This window comes from Chelonia mydas, chromosome 3, assembly GCF_015237465.2.
Source record: "Chelonia mydas isolate rCheMyd1 chromosome 3, rCheMyd1.pri.v2, whole genome shotgun sequence".
Classification (NCBI taxonomy): Eukaryota; Metazoa; Chordata; order Testudines; family Cheloniidae; genus Chelonia; species Chelonia mydas.
In genome coordinates, this window is record NC_057851.1 from 12,115,415 (window position 1) to 12,127,462 (window position 12,048).

Sequence of the window (12,048 nt, forward strand, 5' to 3'; positions counted from 1 at the left end):
GCTTGGGTGCGTACAGATGACTGCCATGAGAAAGCACTGCAGAACTGAGCCTGAGGCATGCAGACAGGGCAGGCTGCAGTGAGTGAAACGATGAGGCAAGAGAGATGCCATTCAAAAAGTTAGTCAAATGTTGGTGAGTTTTTAACTTTCATAGGATTAGTTCCCACCTTATTAAAAGATATTTTAAGAGTCCCACATTATCCGTATAATGGACTAGATACTCACAAGAGTTGGAGAAATTTTAAAAAACACTAACACGAAGCCACTTATGCAGTGTGCAGAGCACCAATAATTTGCATGAGTTTACGCAGGAATATACTGGAGTTGGGAAGGGGGTGAATGCATGTCCTGCCATCCCCTCCTATCCACCTTCATTCATCAAGTCCTCTCAGCATTCATAGATCCAGATGGTTGCAGACATGGAGAAGCAGTATAGACAGTGCCTTAGCAGAGTGCCTCCTGCCCCAAGTTTCCTCCTGCCCCCTAGCTGATGCAGTGGGCGCTCACCATACATGTGTAGTCTGTCATCTGCCCCTAGGTCCACATGCCAGTTGTCAGATCAGCTCGCTGATGCCACCACCTCCCCTAAATGACAAATTAGCACAGAGGTGATTTGAGGAGCAGCATTTTTGCCAATATACATGAAGCAAGAGGAACATGGGGGGAGGGGGAAGGGTCACGCATGATGATATTTAGGCCTGTCAGGACTAAAGCTGGGTGTAAAATGGTTTCTCATCCGTGAAATTTTTTGAGATTTGGGACAAAACCTCAAAATCATGAAATTTTCATGAACCAAAAATAAAAATTAAAAAATCCGGTTTGGGTCACTTGAAATGCTTTCGCAAAAAGAAAAGGAGTACTTGTGGCACCTTAGAGACTAACAAATTTATTTGAGCATAAGCTTTCACTTTTGTAGCTCATGAAAGCTTATGTTCAAATAAATTTGTTAGTCTCTAAGGTGCCACAAGTACTCCTTTTCTTTTTGAAATGTTTTGGTTTGGTTTTGTCTTATTTTTTTTTTTACATTATTTTTATGATATTTGTCTTAAATTCTAAGCAGTACATTGTTTTGAACTAGAAAACTGGACTTTTTTACTTAGAAAATGTCATTTTGACCATTTCAAAACTTTTTTCAACATAAAAGCATCCATCAAAACTGACCCTTTCCCACAAAAACTTTTGGCGTTGGCAAACTGGCATTTTTGGACAAAGAAAAGTTACATTGAAAAGTTCCCGATCAGTTCTAATCAGGATCCAGAGATTAGCACCAGTTACTGGCAAATAGCAGCAGCATGTTTGAAACTACATGGAATTTAAGATGAGAAGATATACGCACAGATGCAGGCTCAGAGCAGAATGTTCAGAGGCAGGAACTGCAGGTTAGCTGGCCGGCTCCCCACTAATATCCCACAATGCCCCTAATTACTGATTCATATATGAACTGTACATTGAACATCAGTAGCCACAAGAGTCATGATGATACAGAAAAACATGATTAATAAATAATACTAAAAAAAATGCAGGTGGAAGAAGCAGCAGCCGAGTAGGACAGACCGTGCAATCTGATCCCCTAGTCTGACTATTGGAAATGGGTAATAGTCAATGTATTACTGAATCTTAAGTGTATACTCCAAGATAGTGAAACTGCACATTCATGCATTAAGCACATGCCCCAAGTACACACTGGATAGGCAGCTGCGCACCACACAGTTACTTCGGTTAGACATTACCTGTGCTACATGCAATGGCTGAGATTCTGTCCTGTACCTTCTGGGGGTGCAGTCCAGGGGTAGGAGACAAAGATACCTTTAAGCCTCTCTAATTCTGAAATGCTTTATGGCCAAAATGGCCCCCAATGTAACATAGGCAGCTCAGTGGACTGGAGAAGATGGACTGCTACCGAAAGTGGCCAAAGTGATCCCCTGCATGCGGCTTCTCCGGCAGTTGAACACCATGCTTAGAATCCAAAGGTTGTGCATATACCTTGGAGGTCAAACCAGCTAGCCGCATACTTTGAATAGTGGGCTCCCACACGTTCTCTGTACTCACTCTGACACTCATCAACATCTACACGAGTGATACACCTGAAATGATAGTGCAGAAATTTGCGTTTGCTGATGATTTGGCACTTGCAGCTCAGACCCATTGTTTTAAAGAACTTGAAGTGACCCTTACCTCTGACTTAAGATCATGGAGGAGTACTTTCAAAAGTGGCGGCTGAGACCAAATCTGAGCAAATTGGTTGTCTCTATTTTCCGCCTTGACAACAGAACTACACAAAACCTCTAATTGTTGAGTTTTGTGGTGAAACTGTGCATTCTGATCCAAAGCCAACATATCTCAGTGTCATTCATGAGTGCACACTCACCTTTCATGACCACCTTAAGAAAGTAGCCTCCAGGGCCAATAACACCGGAAATCACAAAAATCATTAAGGACCACATGCACCCACTTCATGTCTCTAGATCTGGCCAGGGAATGGCAAAGTGTCTGGATCTCATCTAGCGATCCAAGCAAGCACGTTGTCACTGACCCAATAAACCACTCTCCCAGTTTTGACCTGCCACACAAACTTTAAACCACACAGAACCATGTCTGAGCAAACCATGGAAGATGAGGCTATTTGATGCACAAATGGAAAATCAAAGACTCCCTTTCATGCGACTGCAATGAGAACATCCAAACCATCAAACGCATCATAACACAGTGCCCCAAATAGGAATTCAAAGGTGAAATGGATGAGATCCACAACATCACAGAGGAGATCTTGACATGGCTTATAGACCTACCACCACATCTATAAAAATGTTGCTCTGCAAAAGCCATATGTGTGAGATGGAGTTCAGTGGATTGTTTTAGGATATGGGAGCCTCTCTAGGGTTACCTGTGGCTTGTGGCACAAGGTGGAATACCCATAGCTGTTTGTTCTGTGGACCCACTCCCTCTTGTCCCTGATGCCTTCTCCTGCCCCTGGCTCCATTCATGACATTCTCCCTAAACCTAGGTTTGTGTGTGGGCCAGTGTCCGGCTGCCTATGATGGTCTAACACAGTACCTGCAGCAGAGGAGTTCCCACATGTGCAACTTTTGTGGGCTGAATATAGCCCCTATGCCCTGCTGGAGCCAGGGTTAGAATCCTTCCCTATGTTCAGACATGAATCCAAAACTGGATATAATAATTTCACTTCTCCTTTAAAATATACCCTTATTAAATAATCTTGTCTCCTTTCAATAATTCTTGCCCTCCTTCTAGGACTGAAGGGAATACATTTTTTTCTTTAATAAAGGTAAGCTTCAACTTTAACAACATACACACATTAAACCAATCTCACCAGAGCAAAACTGTATTTAAATGCATAGTTGACACCATGGCTTGAACCTAAAACCTCAGCGATAAAGGCTGGAGTGGCTACTAATCAAGCTAATGGACCAATTCCTCTAGCTACAAGAAGTGGCAGATGCATAAACCTCTTTGGATCAGCTACTAGATGAAGACATGTAACACACATGAACAGTAGGTTACAAATCACACAGTAAACCATCCTCAATATTGTTAAACTACCTAGGTACTGCAGTGATGGGTGCAATGGAAATGCAGAGATAGATAAAAGGCTTCTGCTAACCTTCCTGCCCACTTGGGTAAGAGCAACGAATCAGGGAATCAGAAGACATATTACGTAGCTTCAACCATTTGACTTCCACCATGTGACCAAACTCACCTTGAAGTTCAAAATGCACCATGAAAACCTGTCGCAGATTTTTGTAGATTTCGAGGTGGTGTAAAAATGTCAAGCTCAATTTTCATTGAGGTGACATACAGCATACTCCCTGTTTCCAGAAAGGCAACATCAAATTGGAGCTATGCTGATTTCCACCAGCTGAGGGTCTGGCCCTGTTTGTTCTTGATTTCTCACTGAATAAATTGACACAATTCTATCAGTGGCAGAGTCTGGGATAGAATCTAGGAGTCCTGCTTCACAATCCTCTCCTCAGGACACAAAACTTGTCCTTCTGCAACTGCTGTATGTTTTCTCTTCTGTACTGTGCGGGGGAAAATATCCCTCTTAGGAATTCTTACATGTAAATGGGTAAGGAGCTTCAGTCTCTCTCGAGCGCTATACATTTTTAAATTTATTAATTATTATTCCTATTCAGACCTTGTTCATAAGATTATTCACTTGATTACTCTCTAATGTTATTAACACTGCGCTGGCATAGGTTATCCTTTTGGAGGCTTCAGTCATGTTGTATTACTAAAGAGTTCAAAAAAAATCTCCCTACTTGCTACACTTGCCTTCTCTCCTGGTGCTGTAACACGGATGGATATGAGACTCTTCTCTGAAGTGGTAAGTTTTTGTGTTGCCTTGACAGCTTACATGGTACTGTAGCAATTGCATTGGTGAGTGACCCCACAGTGAAATGGTTAGTCACTGCTGACTGTTATTAGCAGTAGGTTCATCAATTCCTGAAGTCAGGATAACTGCAATTTCACAAGCTTGATGTATTTTGACAGCTACCAGGTAAGCTTCTAAATGTTCTACTAATTGCATAAAATACTGTGGGGACTTGGGGCATGCAATACCATTGTATATATTCCACCACTGAGAGTTACAGTTCGGTTGTTAATAGTGTGTCATATCCATAATGTAATAATAAAAAGATTGTTATAGAAAATACAGCTGCGAAGTACAGAGGAAAAAATTGGCACCTGATAGGATATTATTGATTGTGTGGCCTTGGATTTTTACACTCTTCGAAGACAAAACAATAGCTAAAGCCATAATCAGCAAAAAGGCCTCAGTACTGAAATGTTTGGCTTTTACTGCTTCACTGAACATTATCTGTAGCTCTCCAATCTGTCTCACTTTGAGGGACATCACTCCTTTCAAACCTCCAATTTACCTGTATCCTACACAAATTTTGTGTGCCCTTTGTTTATTGTTGAAAATTATTTACCTGAGAAATAACTGGGGGGAGTGGTAAATAATGAAGAGGACAGGTGACTAACACAGAGCAATCTGGATCACTTGATAAGCTGGGTGCAAGCAAACAATGCGTGCTTTTATATGGCTAAATATAAATGGATACCTCCACAAACAAAGAAAGTAGTCCATACTTACACAATGGAGGACTCTAGCCAGGGGAGCAGTGACTTGGGAGTCATGGTGGATAAACTGAAAAAGACTTGGGAGTCATGGTGGATAATCAGCTGAACATGAGCTCCCAGTGTGAAGTGTGGGCACAAGAACTAATGCAATCCTGGGATACGTAAATGGGAATCTTGAGTAAGAGTAGAGCAGTTATTTTACCACTCTTTTTGGCACCGGTGCAACCACTGTCGGAATACTGCATCCGGGTCTGGTCTCTACAATTCAAGAAAGACGTTCATAAATTGGAGAGGGTTCAGAAAAGAGCGTGAAAAGGATTAAAGGATTAGAAAAAAAATGCCTTATATTGAAAGACTCAAGGAGCTCAATTTAGTTAATTTAACAAAGAGAAAATTAAGGGGTGACTTGATCACAGTCTATAAGTGACTACATGGGGGAACAAATATTTGATAATGGGCTCTTTAGTCTAGCAAAGAAAGATATAACACAGTCCAACGGCTGGAAGGTGAAGCTAGACAAATTCAGACTGGAAATAAGGTATCATTTTTAACGTTAAGCGTAATTAACTATTGGAGCAATTTATGAAGGGTCAGGGTGGATTCTCCATCACTGATTATTTAAATCAATATTGGATGGGTTTTTTTTCTAACAGATATGCTCTAGGAATTATTTTGGGGAAGTTCTATGGTCTGTGTTATACAGGTCAGACTAGAAGAACACAATGGTCTCTTCTGGGTTTGAAATCTATGAACCGAGGTTATAGAAAGAGTGATTTACACTAAAGGAATGATCCCACAGCCTTTAAGTTTCTTGCTCCAAGGATACTTTCATGTGCCTTTGTCATGCTTTGTGTGTCCCATATTTGGCAGGTACAGAGGTATGATCCTAACCTCTTTTCTGCAAACATGGCTGAAGTTTTCATAAGAACAGGCTATCTCATGAGATTTCAGGTTCTTCCCGCTTAGAGCCAGACCAGAAAAAAGCATTTGAACCACCCCACCCCCATCTTGGCATTATTAATTGACTCCCCTTTATGGGTCTTGTTGGCATCAGGAAAAGTTCATAGGAACACGAAACGAAATAGGGAAAAACATGTTTCCAGTTAGCCCAACTCTTCTGAAGCAACGAACAAATATGGGCAGAATTATGCATCCTGACTTGAGTCAGCTTCCGATGATGTGAGCTGTAGCTCACGAAAGCTTATGCTCAAATAAATTGGTTAGTCTCTAAGGTGTCACAAGTACTCCTTTTCTTTTATTCCAACTGGTTCATTTATCTCTAGTTGACTGCAAAGTCCTCCTTCAGAAGGTCCCAGGCACTGCTGCTTACCTGCCGTAGCTGGTAAGCAGCACTCCCTCCTACCCCCAGCCCCAGGGATCCCTTCAAGTTCTATTCTTTGACCACCTCAAGTTCCAACTTCATGCCCTTGCCTTCAAGGCCCTGCACAACTGCAGATTGGTCAGCAGTATGGATCTTGTTTCTTAGCATGTCTCCCACAGCTCCACAATAATGTCAGCCTTGATATATGCACAGGAATATTGCCTCTACTTCTCACCTCTGATAAAGTGCTGCTCTGTGCCAGGAGGTAGATGAGTGAGTGTAAAGCAGCCAGTACTCGTCTGCCTTTCCTCTACTGCCTGCCTTGCTTTACTACACTCAGAGGCACAATGAGGGCAAAGGAGACAGCAGGCAAAGCCAAGACAAGGAGTTTGTTTGCCAACCTTCTCTTGATACTGATTGTGTACTGAGGGTGGTAAGCTAAGCTGGCCCATAGACCATAAGTAAACCTTCAATTTGGCCCTCTCAACCCAGTAAGTAAAATACCCTGATATACAGCCTGATCCAACCCCTCTGAAGCCAATGATATTTCAATGCGAGCTGGATCTTGACCCAAGACTGTAAGAGTTGATCCCAAAAGGTGCTGAGCACTCTGGCCTTGTTCCAGGGAAAGCACTTAGGACCATTGATAGAGCTGGTCAGAAAATATTAATAGATTCCTCGGCCACAAGGGATCATTGTGATCATCTAGTCTCACCTCCTGTATAACACAGGCCATAGAACGTTCCCAAAATCATTCCCAGAGCAGATGTTTTAGAAAAAATCCAACCTTGATTTTAAAATTGTCAGTGCAGGAGAATACAACTTGACCCTTGGTAAACAGAGCTTTCATCAACGCAACTTTCTGTCAGAAAATGTTGTTCTGACAAAACTTAGTATTTTAAAGAAATTATCTCAATTTTGATTAAATTTCATTTAAAAATTGCTATTTTTTCAGAAACATCAATTTCAGTTTTTCGTTTTAAATGACTTTCTGTTATGCACTTTACATTGTGTAATATTTTTAAAAATAAAAATGGTCCAAATCAAAATGAATTTTTTGAAATTTATCAAAACAAAACATTTTGATTGATTTGAAACAATTATTTTGGGAAGTTCATTTCATGAACAATTTTGAAATTCTGGCTTTTCATCCAGACAAAGGATGATTTTCCCACCCATACCTTAAAAATCTGATTTTTTCCATCCTGTGAAAAATGTTTTTTCCCAACTAGCTCTCATATTTTGACATGTAAAGATGCCAATGTGTACATAGTGGGATTTTCTTTAAAAGGCTTAGATGCTTTTGAAAATCCCAGTACGTTCCTATTTGCATCTGTAGGCACCTAAATACCTTTGTAAACCTGGCTCTTAATTATATGCTTAACTTTAACTCTATGAGAATTCTGTTAACTTCAAGGGGATTAACCACACACCTAAAGTTAGGGATGTGCTTAAGTACCTTGAGGAATCAGGGCATGAGGAAATCATCATCGTCATCATCATGTTCCTATTATGCCTCTGGAGTTTAGGGCAGTGACGAAGATCCTCCACTCCTGTCTGTTTCTGGCAGGTCTTTCAATGGTTCCTCAGCTGTGCCCCAAGTTTTTCAGCTTGGCTTCCACAGCTCTTCACCATGTGTTTTCGGGCGGCCTCATTTTCGCTTGGTGATGGAATCAGTTTCCATCCAAAGCACGTGGCCAATCCATCTCCAACGCCTCTTGGCAATGATGGTGCTCAGTTCCTTTTGGCTGCACTGTGTCTATAGATCTTGGTTTGAGATTGTAGAGTGCCTAGAACAGTGTAATTGCTACATAGATGGAAAATAATTTATCATTGTTGTTATATTTTATCAGTACAAACCTCTGGAGACTGGGGAAATCTGGCTCCAAATAAATTACAATTTATTTCAGAGTGCAATATTTCTTTCACATAGAAAATCTGTGTTGCCTGTTGGAAATGGCAACATTTCCCATTTAAAAAAATCACAAATTCTCACAAACATGTACCAAAAAGTCAGTTTTCACAAGCTGAAATTGACAGTTTCCCATACTTTTATCTTTGGTTAGTCGTTCTCAGCATTCTTTTGCATTCTTTGGCACTAAGCAAACAAATGCTCACAGATTCTTCTTTTCTTTTCTTTTCTTTTCTTTTCTTTTCTTTTCTTTTCTTTTCTTTTCTTTTCTTTCCTTTCCTTTTCTTTTCTTTTCTTAAATATGACTCTTATTGAAAAACACTGCTTAACTACTCCAAAACCATTTTGGTCATATTCCAAAACCCAAGTGGTGCATGAAGAAGAATCTTTAAGTTTTATATTTTAAAAATAATTGGATCTTTCTAATCCTAGGTGGACCTATCCCATGTGTTAGCTGGCAGAACTAAGTAAATAACCCTCTTTTGTATTTGCATTTTAGTTTTCTTTTAACGATTCTCAGTATAGGATTTCATACAGAGAACACTTTTTTATATATAAATAGATGTCACTCTAGCTGTCATTTCAAAGATCTGTGATTGAATTTCTGAATGTCTAGGAGAAATGTTAAAAGTGGCACGAAGTGAGGCAAATGATTTGACTATTGTTTCAAGTGGTTTTCATTTAAATGCATACTGAAGAAATTATTCAATAATAACAATACTGAACATTTCTATAGTGCTTTAAATCTCCAAAGTGCCTGTACAAACATTAATTAATTCAAATAAAGTCCACAACTTTTAGATTAAAAATATTAACCTTACAGAAGTGACTATATTTGTGTCTGTGGATACTCAGCTCTCTTGGAGTAGACACATGCACAGAGGATACAGTTATTTGTCAGTCCTCTAATAAGAAACAGAAGTGATGTCTGTCACACATTCCAGTAAACACATTAACTAAACAAAATTGGGCCCCAAAATGTTTACTCGCATACTCTAATTAAATGTGACTTACTGTAGCTGAGTTTTCTATGAATTAAACAAAAAAAAATCCATGCCCTCTCCTCCCTCTGCTGTAGCTCTCTGTGCAGTGGGAAAAGCTTTAAACTAAAGACTGATCCTGGCCCTGACAAGGTGCATTTTTTCCTCGTAGACGTGACTTGCAGTAGAAGCTGATGTGAGAGTTTGTCATGGCTGTTTTGACAGTCCGGTCATCCTAATCCTGGGATCTGGTCCCTGTGGTTTGTCAATTATCCTACTAACCCTACAGCGAGAGGAACACTCAAGGCACTGAACTGTCATCCAATAACCAAGAAATAATGTCAGCCACCAGTGAGTGGGGAGTGAGAGAGAGAGGGATGCTTTTGACAACAGAGCAGTGTGGATCGTTTCAGCATTTGTTTTATTTATAGGCATTCATAACAAATTAGTTATATCTCACTGTAAGGCTTCACTAAACTTCCTGGGTCCAGACCAGCATACACAGATAAGCTGAGGGGGGAGTGTGGGCCAGTGATTAGATCACGGCCCTGGGTTAAAAGTTCTATTTCCAGCTTCCCCCACTCACCTCCGGTGACCTTGAACTTGTTACTTAACCTGTCTGTGCTGCAGTTCCCTGTGTAAAGCGAGGATAAAAACATACATTTTAGGAATGTTGTGAGCCTTAATCAATTAATGCTTGTAAAGTGCTTTGAGATCATTGGGCAGAAGTTTGAACAGAAGTGCAAATTATGCAGAGGTTCTACATAAATGCCAAGTGACTTTGCGGGCAGGGGAGAATTTGGCTGCAGAAGACAAGTGAGACCAGCGAACGCAATAAGAGGATTTACACCAGTTTCTAAATTTGCGGGCCTGATTCTGCTCTTATTTACAGCAGCCTAAATCTATTCTAACATCACTGGCTTCTCTGGAGTTATTCTGGATGTTAATGAGTTCAGACTCCGGAACACATCTTCAACAGCTACATATCCGCATTGCTCCGTTGAAATCTGTGGGGCTGTGCTGATTTAGACCAGCTGAGGATCTGGAACTCTAGCTCCAAATCTTTCTTTCTTTCTTTCCATGACTAAAGTATTTCTGATCTGTTGAGGCAGGTTCCCCCCGCCCCCTGCCACTGGTTTCAGCTACAGATTTATCCCCACCATGTTTCAATGAAAGAATACAAAAGAATAAAAACAAATAGAATGCAAAGCTTTATTTTATTCCTAAATGGGCATCAGAACAGCTAACAGGACCGGATGATGCTCCAGGGGACTGGTGATGGTCCATGGGACCTTTCACCTTAAGGCCACTAGTTCAAATGTAGTACTAAATCAGCATTGACTGGTAGGTGCTATTCATTACCATTGGACTGCATTGCAGAGGAGTGTATGAAATGAGGCTGACTCCATTTATTCCCTAGTAGACATCTTGCCCACATTAGGAAAACTTCCATCGCAATCAGCCCTAGTTTAATTGGACACCTTGTTTCCAGTCTTGGCAGAGAGACCTCTTAAGTTTGGAATTTAAACACACAAATAAAAGAAAGAACATAGTAGCTGCAGACAACGACAATCCTTCCTTTATTATAAGAACTCAGACTTCAGATGTCTGCTACCAAACCATAGGTTTTAAGAAAGTCTGTTAAACTGGGCAACCCCTGCTATGCAAAGCCATTCAGAATGCTGAGAGGTAAAAAGTTCAAAGATTGAATGGGCGCAGAGACTGAAGTGTTATCTAAAGAGCTTTGAAGAACAGGGCAATGTGATGGAGGCGGGGGAATTTGTGCTGTTCTGTGGACGGAGGACCTATTTAATTTCATATGTATTATTCCAAAGCTATCAGTGCCATCATAAGAACAAACAATATTCGTTCCCCACTCATTCCCCACTTATCAGAAAACTTCCTCCCATGCACCCCCACCAAAACTATACTGAAACATACACCTCAGGAAAGCCTGGGAAAATATATGAGCTTTGCAGAATACCTGGAAGGTTACCACACCTGGGTTTAGGTATATTAAAGGGTAAGTGAGTTCTAGAATCCAGGACTCTTCAAAAAGTGTCGCCTGTCAGCCTCCTCCCATTAGATGAATTATGATGCTTTTGGCCCAGGTACCTCAGGAACAGTAGTCTTGGTACACAACAAGGAGAGAGGTGGTTTTTAAAGTAGCCAGGACCCAACCACTTAGTCACAAACTCCAACCACAACCTTAAACCCCACCTGGAAATCAACTGGACATGAAGAAAGAACACAGGAGCAATGTTGTGTTATGGGAATACCACTTAAGAATTGAGTTACGTTTTAAACCAGCTGCTATTCCTGAAGTCTGTGGAAGTGGTGGCCTCATGCAAAGTGCATTGCAGCTTTGCAGTAATCCAGCCATGTTAGCAATAAAGGCCGGGATACAACTGATAAAGTCCTTATTGCCTTTCACTTCATAATAATTTCCTATGTTCAGCAAACATCAAGCTATTAAACTCTAATAAAGACTACATAGAGATATATAGATACAAAGCACAAGGTGGTAGGTATATTCTCATGTAAAGATACATGCAACATAATGGGATGAACACATTACTTGTAAATGGTGAGTTATTCAGGTAATCCCAAATGAGTGCCACTAAAATCTTTATTACACATCACACAATCAGGCATTCTGTGTATGACACATTTTTCATGAAATACTAATTTAGGGAAGTTTTATTGGTAGACATTTATGTATCCTGCTT